The sequence below is a fragment of the Beta vulgaris genome, chromosome 5 (genome assembly GCF_026745355.1).
Source record: "Beta vulgaris subsp. vulgaris cultivar EL10 chromosome 5, EL10.2, whole genome shotgun sequence".
In the NCBI taxonomy this organism is placed as follows: Eukaryota; Viridiplantae; Streptophyta; class Magnoliopsida; order Caryophyllales; family Amaranthaceae; genus Beta; species Beta vulgaris.
In genome coordinates this window covers 34,291,199-34,306,073 of record NC_079206.1, presented here as the reverse complement: position 1 = coordinate 34,306,073, position 14,875 = coordinate 34,291,199, and the positions used below count along the sequence as shown (strand labels likewise).

Genomic DNA, 14,875 nt, shown 5'->3' with positions numbered 1-14,875 from the left:
TACATGTCATTTCCTTTTCTTTTATAGGACAGAGATGTAAATTCCTGCTATTGTCATATATGTTGCCAACGCGGCAAGGCCTTTTGTCAAACGCAGCTTAGTCAAAATATATATTACCAGAATAAATCTACACGATAAAGTCATAGAAACTCTTTTTCAAACTTCTTGAACATCCATATTTCAACTTTGATAATAGAATTATTGTATGCCATAATTTCTTAGAAATATGAATATAAAACTGCATTATTTAGTTCCGTCAACGTATAGAAATAAATAACTGCATTATTCCTCGTTTAAGTTTCTTTTTAATAAAGGTCAACTGGAAACGAGGCATCGACGAGACGACAACCAAATGCATTATTTGGCTGATTAATGTTTTTTGATAAGTAGAGGTTTTTGTTTTTGATAAGGAAAGAAACATACGTGTATGATGATAATTTAGTTATTTATCACTTTATCGTACCTTATCATCTAAAGTCGATCACATAATAGCATCAATAAACAATAATGCAATCCAAATACAGATGTATTCACCCGTTAATCTGATTGGTTGTCAACTTTTGACACTATTGCAAAAGAAAATCTGTAACACTAAATAACGCTTCCACGACTAAAATAATCCTTCTAGTAAGAAAATTTCAATCCGTGATTAAATTAAAAGGAATTATGTTCTCGATTTTAATGTCATTATTAAATATAACATGGATCATATTATGGATATAACAAATTCATTAAATTGCTAGAGAATGATATTTAACTTCAGTTTAGTAAATGATAAATTCAAAATCCAATTAGATGGATCCTACGATGTCACACTTACACAATCTCGATCAACAGCACAAAGACCTAGAGTCCATGAAGGACTCTAGAGGTGGCCGGCCAAAGAGAAAGAAAAGGAGAGGATTCCTAATCTAATTTGGTCATATAATTAGGTGTGGACATTAGAAAATAATGTAGTCAGTGTTCTCTCATTATTTTTCTCTCTCTTCTTTTCTCTCTCTTCAAAAGTTACGTAATACTGCTCCAAGAAATAGAATAGTCCTTCTTCCTTCCAAGTAGCATTGGTGGACCATTGATCTGGATGGGTGGACCTAGTAGAAGAATCTCAGTTGCGGTTCTATCTCCGTATCTCGATGCGCTTTGTGAAAATCACGCTTCAAAGGGTAATTCTAAATTATTATGTGATCTTTGAATGTACATGCAGGTGATCCTGTTTAAGTGCTTATGAATATTATTCATGAAATTCCACTTATAGTACTTATAATCCTTCAGTGGTATCAGTTTTAGCCTCTTGCATATAGGTTTTTGGTCATAATATTTAGATTTATTTTAATGTGTATGACTAATTTTAATTTGATTAAGGGGAGCAATTGAATTATGGATATAATAATTGGAATTGTTTAAATGGATATTTAATTACTTAATTTTAATTTGAACGTTTAACCCTAATTTTTAAAATTTAAAATCTGATTTTAGATCTAAAAATTTCGAATATTAAATCCATATTATTAATCTGATTTTCATGTTTAAAATTATTTATATTATGTATGAAAATCAATTCATGTAAAAAGCGTTTTATGTGAATAACCCTAAAATTAATTAAAATGGAGATTACAAATTAGTTTTCTAAATTAGGCATAAAGGAGTTTATGTTTCATTTAATTAAGATAACTAAATTAATTTTACACAAGGTTGTATTTTAAATTTCCTTCAAATTAAGCAAAAAAAAAATAGAGGCAGGAAGAGGAGCAGCCATGGCAAGTGGCTGCTCCGATGGTCTGCCGGCGAGTAGTCGGCGTGGCGTGGCGACGACTGCCGGCGAGCAGGCGGCGAAGGGAGTCGCTGCAGCAGCGACGTATGTGACACACAAAGTGCGCAACAGCATTGTGCTGCTAACTGGCGTTGCCAGCCTCTGACCGACGTGGGCTCGTAGAGGAATTGACCGACGAGATTCGGTGGTCCATGGGAGTTTTGTGCCGCGTGGTGGTGCAGTGCCGGCGTGCAAGTAGTCTTTGTGCTCCTCCGGCTTCCATGATTTTTAAAATAAAAATAATAAATATAAAATTATTTTGAAAGGTAACTGGCAGCAAAGTTTTTGGTTTAGATTTAGTTCTTTCAAAAACTGGCAGCGATTTTATTCTGTTTTTTTGAGAAATTTTGTAGAATTTTTTGTGTTTTTGAAAATATTAAGTAAATTTCAATTATGTTAATTAATTTTATGACTGCATCATAAATTAAATCCATAAGTTAATTTTTTAATCTAATTAAAGTTGGTAGGCTAGATTTTCTAGGATAGAATCTTTTAGGTGATTAGGAATAACTTAAATATTTTATCATCTTCCTTTAATTAAGAATTTTTTTAATTGTTGGCAAGTATAGTATATGATATTATTATGTGGCCTTTTATATTTGACATAATTTCTATTGATGACTAGTATGGCCAAAATTTAAGTTAGAAAATCGATCTGCATATCGTGTTGTATTCTTGTAATTTAAATACAATCTGCATATTGTTAAGTATTTTTGTAATTTATTTAATTTATATATTATTCAAATTAATTTGACACTTATGTAATCTAAAGACGAGCCCATCAAGAGAAGGCCATGATTAAGATGGATGGGAATCCATGAAGAGTCCAAGAAGGAGCCAATGATGCTTAGCTCTTAGGATTAGGGGCCATACTAGATCATATTTATTTGCATTTATTTATTATTATTATTTAAAATGCTTATAAAGTTTATTATATGTTGGTTATCAATGTGTTAGAGTTAACTAATTCATAACAATGTAATAAACTTAGGTCCCGCAAATATTAAGGTTAGCTTTTCCAAACATAAAGTACTTATTATACCCTTAATTAATAGTAATAGGTCATGTCTCCACAGGGTATTATCATTAATTTCGGGAAATAAGGTGAAATTGGGAATTTTACAACTTAGTTTGGTTATCCTTAACATAATCATCAAAAGTATTTTGGATTTTGAGCAAGAGATAGATAAGCAAGCGATTTTTTTCAATCAAAACAAGAATTATAAAGTGTTATAATTAGTAAAAGAGTTTACTTACCTTGAGAATGTAACTTGAAGATAAGGCCTCTGTCTACTTAGTGCTCCTTGTTGATAGGATATTGCATTCACTTATATAATGGGACATTAAAATTCAATAGGTGATAAACCTAGAAACCCTTTACATGTTTTAGGTTCTTTTATAAACATAAAATGGAACTTTGCTTTTGCTTTTACTCTGTAGATACTATGTCTAATAGAAACAACAACATCAACAACCCCGTTTTCAATATTTTTCCTTTTCTCGAAAAGGACAGGTTGAATGGTGAAAACATCATAAACTGGAAAAAGGACCTTATGACTCGTTTTGAGGTCTAAGAGTCGAGAGGATGTCTTAGGAACCCCACTTCTTGTTGTTACTGATCAATAGACTGAAGTAAAGAAACATCATGCTAAACAGGTCAATGATAGGTGTATACCAATCACTTGCCTGATGATAGTAGCCATGGAGCCGAACCTCCAAAAGAGTTCGAAACCAAGGGTGCTTATACGATCATGCAAGAGTTGTGGGGCATGTTCCAGACTCAGGCCAGAGTTAAGTGTTATGAAACTAACAGGGAGATACTGGAATGTCACATGAAGCTGGGTCAAGTTGTTGGCCCCCATGTCTTCACTATGATGGGTCTTTTTGAAAACATGGAATGACTTGGATTCCCTTATAGGGTTGAGTTGCCTACTGACATCATTCTCTATTCATTGTCTAACAATTTCAATCAGTTCAGGATGACCTTCAACATGAATGAGTCTGAAAAGACTTTGCAAGAGCTTCATGGGTTCTTGGTCAATGCTGAGAGGAACATCCCTAAGATGTAACCAAAGAAAGAGGTTTTTATGGTTCAAAAGGGAACGGGTTTCAATAAGAAATAGGCAGGAAAGAAGGACAAAGGCAAGCAAGTTATTGTTGTTGCTGAATAACCTAATCCAACAGCCAAGCCAAAGGTTGTCGCAGAAAGCAAGTGCTTCCACTGTCACAAGATAGATAGGACACTGGAAGAGGAACTATCCTGTATACTTGGAGGAAAAGAAGTCTGGGGCTTCCACTTCAGATATACTTGTTATAGAAATCAGTTTGACTTCTACTTTTGTATGTGTATTTGATACCGATGGTGGCTCTCACATAGTTAATGATGTGCAGGGACTAAAAAGAAGTAGGAAGCTAGCAAAGGGCGAGGTAGAGCTGCACGTTGGAAATGGAGCATGGGTTGCTGCACTTGCTATAAGAAGTTATAGTCTGCATTTGCCATCTAGCTTTGTTTTAGAACTCAATAATTGTTATTTTGTTCCTTCGGTAACTAAGAACATAATTTCTGTTTCTGTTTTGGATTCTGAAGGGTTTTTGTTTCAAAAATTAAGAACAAGTGTTGTTCCATTTCCTACAATAATTTGTTCCATGCTAGTGCTAAATTGATAAATGGCTTGTATGTGCTTGATAGGTCAGTACAAGTATATAACATAGATAGCAAGAAACTAAAATCAAATGATTCTAACCTAAGCTACATTTGGCATTGTAGAATGGGTCATATAAACCAAAAGCGTATCCAAAAGTTACAATAGGATGGTATTCTTCCATCAATCGATTTCGAATCATTTGATGTATGTCAATCATGCTTAATGGGTAATATGACAAAATCACTGGTTACTGGAAAGCGTGAAAGGGCTAGCTATAACAGCCCGCACATTCGAGCTGCTAGCTAAACCCACTTAGCATTCATAAATCTTAATTAACACTTTATAACCTCGAATTATATTTACTCGCAGCGGAAACATATAAAGCGATTATGGACCTGTGTGTCGAGGCCCACAACAATCACCTTCAAACCAAATAACAAATTACATAATACCTTACTCAATTCCCAAAACACTAAATATTTTATTCTCAAATAAATCCTCAAATACTTCGAGATACAACCTCTGAATCATTGATCCAACTATAATTTTATAACCCAACTCTTTCTTTTGATCCATTTCGAGCCTCAGACACACCTGCAAGATCACTAACAATGAACTCTACCCCCACCAGGACAGGTTCCAAGAACAAAATCAGAAAAACTGAGTACATACTGTCCAACCATAAATTCATTATAGTGGCTTAAAACATATGTACTTAATTTACTATTTTTCCTTAGATAAGTGAACTCACAATATAAGTATTCTGAAACGGAATATAAATACAAGTATATCTTGAATATTGTTTATGCTAAAGTTTATCACTTATGATGAAATTAAAGTTTGTGGGACGTGTCAACCAGATGATGTTAAAGACGATGCGACGAAAGAATGCAAAGGGGAGTAAAAGGGGATGAACACACAAAAGTGGTGACGCGAAAAACCCCAATAAAGATGGGTAAAAAACCGCGGGTGGTTGGAGATCCACCAAACTAATATAGTTCACTATCTTTCTTCGTGACTGATCGTCGTTTACAAGAATGCTTAGTTCACTATAATGTCTTTCTCACAATATTGCGTAAAAAACATGTCAATGACCTCTCTCTCCCTTTTATATGCCTTCTTTTTTCCTTGGCTTTTTCCCCAGAATACAAAAATAAATTCACTAATTATTACATTAATCTTCACGCTTGAATCATGGGGAATCTTCTATGCTCACGCTCCAGCGTCTTAATGTTGTCCCTTTTAACAGCTGAATTTATGGCTTATAATGCTCTTGCCTTATTTGGCTGGACCGTAACCATTCAATGCACTACTCTCAATCTTGCATCCTTCTCTGTGTCTTCGGGTTGCATCTACTTTGTCATTACGTCAGATGGTATTACGTCATCGAGTCATCGCGTCATCGCGTCAATGTCATCCTGTCAAAAAATTCAGCCATAACAAATATGATTTTAGTTCACTAATAATTTGTGTTCACAAGCAATTTCTTATCTTTCAGCTATATCGTAGATTCCATTAAATAGATTTACAAAATACATATACATTACTTCAAAAAATATTCTAGGAATCACAACCTCCTAGTACAAAATCAATTTTGTAAATTCACTTTCTTGGTATTACGTCAAAACTCATACTCCTTTAAAAACGTCACCAAAAAGAATTACTTAATTAAAGATCACTTTAAATATATTGTGGAAGCAAACCTCCAACTACGAAATCCTTTAGAAACTTTCCATTTCCTCGGTAGAAAATCTGTCATAAATCATTAAAGAGTCATATCGAATACTAGCTCTTCCAAAATAAGTTTAGTTCCATACATAGATTTTCATGAATCAAAATATACTTTTTATAGTTTATGCCTTAAGCAACTTACTAAATAATCTGGGGAAGAGAATACGAATAGAGAAGGGACTTTGCAACCATCTCTAAACTCATGGGGACGTCTCCCCCACCAATCTTGTACTGCTTGGAAGACTTGTTTCTAGGACATATGTCCCATCATTTCAGAATACACACATACCACAATGTGTTCATCACTGCTGCTGTAATTTCTTCCCCATCATAATTAATAATTTAACAAATTCATATTTTCTCATAACTCAAAGTCATAGTTTACTTTAATTGGCTATATATAATCAAAATCTCGTACCATAGATACACTTTTATTCATATATATCATAATTTCTATATAAAACTCATATCGCAAATCATTAATCTCTTGTTATACATTAGAATCATAAGTCAAACATGCTTTGACCGAAATCCCTTTGTTTACTCAAAATTTGAATACAAATGTAGTTTAATCGTGTTCATAAAAGATATCAAATTCGTACTTCATAGGTTCGTAAATCGAAAATCTCATTGTAAAACAATTTACTTTTATAAGATATAAAAGCATGTTGAACTCAACCCGTAAAATCCATATAATTATATGAATGACAAATTCCAAGTTTGAAAGTGGAAGAACATGTGTGTACCTTTCAAATTGATACACGAAGAATCATAGATTTGATCTCCGTCCTAGCTAATCATATATCTCCATAACCGTTCTCCAACCATATATCACCTCACAAAATAACAACAATTATCATTCATTCTTATTACTCAATCATTATAAACAAATTGACTTGCAATACTTTCTCAACCCTTTCATAAACTACAACAAATCCTTATAAGCTAACTTTACTAACTCTATTAGTACACCTTACTCCTTAATCTAATTAACATTTTTCTAGAAAACTATACTTCATAACTTAATGAAATTATGGGGTAAAATAGTTGAGATTTATAATATCATAATATATTATTAGCTGAATAAAAACCAAATATAATATACTTGTACAAAACTTATTGCAGCACCGTTCAAAAAAAACTTATTGCAGCTGAACTCCATACACAGTCGATAAGCTAATTTGCACCTTAAAAAACGCAAAGATCAATTTCACTCTTGAAATTATCTCGACTTTGGGTTTTAATCTCAACTTATGAGATACTAATTAAACCCACTCAACAAACTAATTTAAATAATAAGACTACTTAAAATATTCAGTTTAAGCATGCAATTTTACATTGTAAAAATTAGAGCGATTAAGTATAATATACATAAATGGGTTTTGATTTTGATAAATAAATTTAATTACAGAAATTTGGCATAGAAAATTATGCCTCCATCACAATTGAATAGGGTTCTTCATGCAATCAAAGAGATGAAGAAGACTTGAACTTAGATGAACAGAACACGGAACAGGGGCAATTAAGGTCCACAGCAGAATAAGAGCAACAACAGCTTGGTTGAATAGCAGCAAGTTATCGCAGAAATTATTGACAAAAACCAACTGTATGATACAGAAAACAGACGGAAAGAACAGACGTGAGAAAAAGATATAAGTTTTGGGGTTTAAATCCTTGGAAAAGAAATCAGTAATGAATCATGAATTTGAGAAGAATTATAGGCATTTAATCATGAGGATTAGTTGGTATAGACTTAGGATATTGACAGCTCATGAGCTTGAGCTTTCTTGGCTAACTATGTAGAAGACACGAGGAGAGAGAATCAATATAACCCTTTTTTTTAATTTAAACCAAAAACCAACTCATTTTATAATTTAGAATGCAAATGCATATTACAAATCATTCCTAAAAGCAAACTAAGATTTCCAAAAGTAATGTTGTATATACATTATCAGATAATTAAAGCTAATAAAATATAGTTAATTTTTAACTAAAGCTACTTAAAAACTAGGTTATTACACCATCGATCTCTTGGGCCTCATACATACAGATGTTTGTGGTCTTATGAGCAAAAAGGCAAGGGCAAGGTTTAATTACTTCATTACCTTCACTGATGATTTGAGTAGATATGGAGATATCTACTTAATTATTGTAGCCTAAAAATCAACGGCTATAGGCATGACACGTGGCCTCATCAAAATCCTACAAGTGGCACTCTTCTATTATTGTAAAGTACATGGACCAGAAGCTTGTATGGACTAAAATACATTTTTTTGAAATCAGTGATCACCATGTGGCATAGCATTATTGCTTAGCTAATCAGATGCTCCCAAATTAGGGGGACATCAAGGTACAACAGTCATTTCAGACATTATAAATAGTCCTTCAAATCAAGGGAAAGGTACGTTTTTCAGAGCATAGTACTGTTATTCTGCCATAAATTCTCTCTCTCTACTTTCTCTCTCTAAAAGTTCCTTTTCTACTCTTGATACCTGACTTAAGCTTCGGAGGGGAAAATACCACCCAAACCTCCCGGGCGGGTCCTTTTTTGCAGGTCTAAAGGCGGAGCTTAGGTTCGGGATTTGAGTCTAGACATTGTTGCACAAGTCTCATACTGTTGAACCTAGTGTTGGGGATAGTAATACGTGTCAAGCACTACGTAACATTTGGCGCCGTCTGTGGGAAGACGCAACAATGACTGATTGTCACTCATCCAATGTTGCTAGGAATAGAAGTTTTGAGATTCAAGTGGAAGATACGGTGGAATATGAAAGGCCACCTAGAGGAAGAGATAGGCCCTCTGCTGCTGTCCGTCTCTCTGGACGGAGCAGGGATCCTGTCATTCAAGAAAATGATGAGCGTCCAGTGACAGTTGCCCATCTGGAAACTGTCTTGAATGACTTCCAAACTAGGATGGCCGCTGTCATGGAGGAGCAAATCAAAAATAACATGCTATTTTTTCAGGTCAACCTAGACCAGGTCATTGTGGTGCCACCTAGGGGGCAGTCTCAAGAAGCCGATCTCCTCGACAGTAAATGACAAAGCAACTGGCGAAAGGGAAGTAGCCAACAGTCAGTGAACCAAGAAGAAAGATAGACTAGAAGTTGGTGGTCCGTCCTGGAGATAATATTCCTCCCAGTGGTCATAAGATGGAGACAGACGCAAGGGAGTACCTGGAGGCCAAGAAGGCAGCTGCTCTTCAGCGTTCGACCTCAAGGTCTACTCCTTACATGAAGGATCCCATCAAGAACTGAAGGGAGAAGTCAAAGACCTTCGGCTGTTCAGCCAAGGCAAGAAAAAATGGTTTTACAACCTATGGTGTATAGGCGTCAAGCCCTAGCTAACACCTCCTCTAATCCTGTGTTAAAAGAATATCGTCGAGAGCACGTCCCACTGAGGGACATGCTGGAGCACTCAAGATTAACTGGCCGACTCCATTCTCGGCCAGAATCATGGAGTCTCCCCCATTCCCAAAGGTTAGCTACCGACGATAGAGCCTTTCGATGGCACCACGGATCCAGATGATCATTTATCAGCATACAAGCATCAAATGTATGTTCAAGCGGTTGATGACGCTACATGGTGCAAGAACTTTCCAGCCACAGTGAAAGGAGTAGCTCAAAAGTGGTTCAATAATCTTCCCCCTAACTCAGTGAATAATTTCACCAAGCTTAGTATCTTGTTACTAGCCACTTTGTAGCAAACCGGCAGGAACAGAAGACCAGCATGCATTTGGGCAAGATCATCCAAGGGCCCAAAGAAGCCTTGAGAAGCTTTGTGAAGAGATTTAACTTAGAAGCATTATAGATCTAGGATTTGAATGCAGGGGTGGCCTTTGACGCCTTAATCAAGGGTCTAAGACCAGGAAGCTTTAAGTTTGAGTTGGTGAAGAAGAAGATCTCCACTCTGACCGAAGCCCTTCAAGAGGCAGAGGCATTCATCCATGCTACGGAAGTTTGTGCGGAAGCAAAGCATCCGGAGGCAAAAAAGATTGAAGAAAAAATTCAGCCGAAGAAGAGTATCCCCAAGAAAGCTGTAACTTGGGCGGTGACTTCGATGACAACCTCATCTAAGAGGAGCAAAAGAGCTGAACCAGCAATATCGGCTAAGCCAATAGAATTCAGCAAAGATCAATATTCCATTCTTATGGAGATAAAAGATCAGTATGAGCTGAAGGCGCCACCCGAAATGAAGACTCCATACAAGAATAGGGATAAAAGCAATTATTGCCATTTCCATAAGGATCGTGGACACAAAATAAAGGAATGCAGGCATTTGAAAAGAGCTTTGGAAGACTTATCTCGCAAGGGTAAGATGAATTCCTATCTACCTCAAGCGGGTAGAAAATTTCAGAAGAGAGATAGTCGTCAAGGCCGAAGAAAGGAGGATGAGAGCACTGATTAAAATGTAGTGCTTATGATATCTAGAGGTTTTGCAGTAGGAGGCCCTACCAGCCGCGGCCATAAAAATTACTTAAGGGAACTCGGCTAGATAATGCTTACCAATCAGACAGAGTTTAACCCTTTCCCTAAGATTGTTGTCAGTGAGCTGGATCGCGGGATGATAAGAACCCCCCATCACGACCCGTTGGTGGTAGAGATGAAAATAGCAAACCTCAAAGTAAGACGGATTTTGATTGATACGGGGAATTCAATCGATATCATCAGTGCAAATTGTTTGCCAAGATTGAAGTTCGATAAGAATGATTTGGTCCCAGTCAACCATCCCATCATTGGATTTGGGGGAGGAATAATTCACCCAATGGGAACTGTCACCTTGCCTGTTAGGGTAGGAGACAAGGAGGCCTCCAGGACACTATTTGTTAAGTTCTTGGTGGTACGGGATTTGACGGCTTACAATTTAATTCGCAGACGACCCACCTTGAACCACATCAAAGCTGTTATAGTAACACATCTAATGCTAATGAAGTTTGAGTGCGATGGAGTGAAGATTGGATCCCTATATGGAGATTAGCACGCAGCAAGGGAATGCTACCTCACCACTCTAAAACCTTCATCATGGAAAGGAGAAAAAGAGCGGCGAAAGGCCATAGAGGAAGGACCGGCCAAGAAGGTAAAAAGGCCAGATAAAAGAGTTAAAGAATGAAATAGAAAAAACTGAGTTGAAGGCTCCTCAGGTCAGCAAACCATCCATTCTTTTGCCAAGCAAGAAGAGGAAATGTCTGGCCATCAAAGAGGAAAAAGCTTCGTTAGAGGAAGTAATGGCCATCATGGGTATTGGACTAGAACGACCAGAGTCAGTGGAAATGCCGACTGAGATTTGTTTGGATAAAAGACGTCAGGAGAGGATGCTGAAAATTGGGTCAGTTTTAGGTCCTAAGATCACAGACGAATTGATCGCGATGTTAAAAGAATTTGAGGATGTTTTTGCATATGAAGTTGAGGAAATGCCGAGAATTGATGCCAAAATCGTTGTTCATAAGCTAAACATAGATCCAGGGAAAAAGCCAATTCGGCAGAAAAAGAGGCACTTAGGTCCGGTTAGGAATCAAGCTGTTGATCAAGAAGTACAGAAGCTGTTAAAATCAAAATTCATCCAGTAGACCTATTATCCAGATTGGATTGCTAATGTAGTCATGGTCCCCAAGCCAAATGGAACTTGGAGGATGTGTGTGGATTACACTAATCTAAATAAGGCTTGTCCAAAGGACAACTTTCCTCTACCTAAAATCGATCGGCTAGTTGATTCCACGACGGGGCATGCACTACTAAGTTTCATGGACGCTTATTCTCGTTTTCACCAGGTTCCAATGTGGCCAGAGGACCAAGACAATACCTCATTCATAACTGAGAAAGACCTCTCTGGCTGGCTGAGGATGCCTTTCGGCCTCCGAAATACGTCAGCTACCTTCGAGAGGCTCATAAACACTGTCTTCCCGCCGCAGCTGGGGAGAAATATAGAGGCTTACATTGACAACATGATCGTCAAAAGTCGGAAGGAGATAGATCATATGAAGGATCTATGAGAAACATTCGTGACTCTTAGAAAATACAAGCTAAAACTGAATCCACAGAAATGCGTGTTTGGAGTGGTGTCTGAAAAGTTTTTGGGGTTCCTGATCGACCAAAGAGGAATTGAGGCGAACCCTGATAAGATTCAGGCGATTCTGGACATGACATCTCCATCCAAAGTTAAGGAAGTTCAACGTTTGACAGGGTGCTTGGCAGCCATAGGACGTTTTGTTTCTAAATCTGGAGATAAATGTCATCATTTCTTCGCAACGATAAAAAAGAATGCAAAATTTGAGTGGACGGAAGAGGCGGAGCAGGCTCTTCATCAGGTTAAAGAACATCTCCGGCAGTTGCCTCGATTAATAAGTCCGGCCGAAGGGGAAAAACTGTTTGTATACTTGGCTGTATCGCCGCATGTAGTGAGCGTTGTTCTCCTGGCCGAAAGAGAGTTAGTGCAAATTTCGGTCTATTTTGTAAGCCATGTACTAAAGGATGCCGAATGCAGATATTTAGTGGTGGAGAAATTCGGCCTCGCACTGCTTATGGCCAACCGGAATCTAAGGCCATACTATTTTTCCCATAGTATCCTTGTCTATACTGACCAACCCCTGTAGCAAGTTCTACACAAGATGGATGCCTCTGGACGAATGCAAAAATGGGTCGTGGAGCTGAACATGTTTGACTTAACATTTGAGCCTAGAAAAGCAATCAAGGGTCAAGCCTTAGTTGATTTCATTGTAGAGCTTACTCGGCCTACGATGGAATTTGTCCAAGATCTAGCAGAGGGAAAGCGACATTGGACCCTTATGGTGGATGGATCGTCCACTGCCAATGGCTGCGGAGCTGGGATAATCTTTCAATCACCTGAGGGGGACAAGTTTGAGTATGCGATCAGATTTCAGTTCCAAACTTCAAACAATGAAGCAGAGTATGAGGCACTGCTAGCCGGCATTAAAATGTGCCAAGCGGCAGGAGCCCTGGAAATTGAGGCAAAGACGGATCCCCTGCTAGTGGTTAGTCAAGTAAATGGCGACTTTGAATGCAAAGAGGCGTCCATGAGTAAATACATGAAGCTGATTCAAGAAGAGATAAAAACAATGAAGCGATTTGTGCTCGACCAGGTTCCAAGGTCGGAGAATCATCAAGTCGATGCTCTCCCAACATTAACCAGTTCGGCCGAAGGAGATGTGCTGCGAACTGAGTTTTAGGAGGTAAAGCAGGCAAAAAGTATTGATCAAGAGCAAGTTATGTTCCTCAGCCGGGGAAATGTTTGGATGGACCCCATCATTGAATATAAGAAAACAGGACGCCTGCCCACTGATCGCTTGGAAGCTAAGTATGTGAAGGCAAGGGACAAGTGGTTTGAGCTCTAGGATGAAACCTTGTATAAAAGGCATTTAACCGACCGCTCCTCAAATGCATTACTAGGGAGGACAAGTTAGATTTCTTAAAAGAACTGCATGAAGGAGCTTATGCCTCTCCCATTGGGGGAAGAGCATTAGGAGGGAAGGCATTAAGGACAAGGTATTATTGGCCCACCTTAGAGGAGGACGCTCTGCTTTATGCGAAGAAATGTGATAGCTGTTAGAGGCATGGTAATATATATCAAAAGTCGTCCAACTATTTGACTCCAGTTCTTTTTCCCCTTCCCTTTGCCAAATGGGGAATGGATATCTTGGGGTCGTTTCCTGTAGCGGCAGGCTAGAAGAAATTTGTGATAGTAGCAGTATACTACTTCACTAAACGGGTGGAGGCTGAGGCTATGAGAGGAATTACCACTAATGATGTAAAGGGGTTCATGTGGAAGAACATCATTACAAGATTTGGGATGCCTCAGTCTATTATCTTGATAATGGACCGCAGTTTGAGACACCTAAGCTTTGAGAATGGCTGGCCAACCAATATATTAAAGCTCACTTTTCTGTCGTTGCTCATCCTCATGCAAATGGGCAAGTAGAAGCCTTCAACAAAATTCTCTCAAGCGGCATAAAAAAGAAGGTAGACAATGCCAAGGGATTATGGGTAGAAGAGTTACAGTTGGTTCTTTGGTCAATCAGAACGACGGCGAAGAACTCAACTGAGGAAACTCCATTTATGCTTGTCTACGACTCAGAAGCCGTCCTTCCCATTGAAATTGAAGAACCAACTCTACGAGTCATGCTTTACTTAGAGGACGCTAACTGGGCTGCTATTCGCACAGGTTTGGATCAGGTTTCTTAAGTTAGGGGCAATGCTCTACTAAGAATGCAGATGTAGAAGCTACGAATGGCTCGAGAGTTTAACAAAAGAGTGGCTAGGCGGCCATTGAAAGAGGGAGATCTCGTCCTGAGAAAAATGGAAATGGTCGGCGGGGCCAAAGAAATGGGTAAGCTGACACCAAACTGGGAAGGGCCTTACAAGATAGTCCAAGAAGTTCAGGGCGGTACCTTTCGTCTGGAAGATATGGACGGTCGTTCTGTCCCTCGGACGTGGAACTCAGACCCTTTGAAAAAATACTACATCTGATGTAATTGGAAAAGTCTGATTCCCTACTAGCTAAGTGCCACAGCACATTAACGAAAAAGTAGAAATGTATACATGTACCTTGGCTCCCATCCAAGCAACATTCATATACTACAAATCTACTTTACTTCCATGATTGTCTCTTTGTTTGTTATGCATGCCTTGTTATTTGATTAAAGGCACATACCATCGGCCAAGCCGGTACTAAAAAATAA

General features: G+C 37.9%; 1 long non-coding RNA gene across 1 annotated transcript; it reads right to left on the bottom strand.

Annotated features, from left to right (window-relative positions):
* Nucleotides 1-5,418: 5,418 nt before the first annotated feature.
* LOC125497502 (uncharacterized) lies at nucleotides 5,419-8,004 on the bottom strand. Its single transcript, XR_007274340.2, has 3 exons — nucleotides 6,329-8,004; nucleotides 6,159-6,207; nucleotides 5,419-5,873 (listed from the first exon to the last, which is right to left on the bottom strand). It is a non-coding gene; the product is annotated as an uncharacterized LOC125497502 (long non-coding RNA).
* Between the last annotated feature and the right edge of the window lie 6,871 nt (nucleotides 8,005-14,875).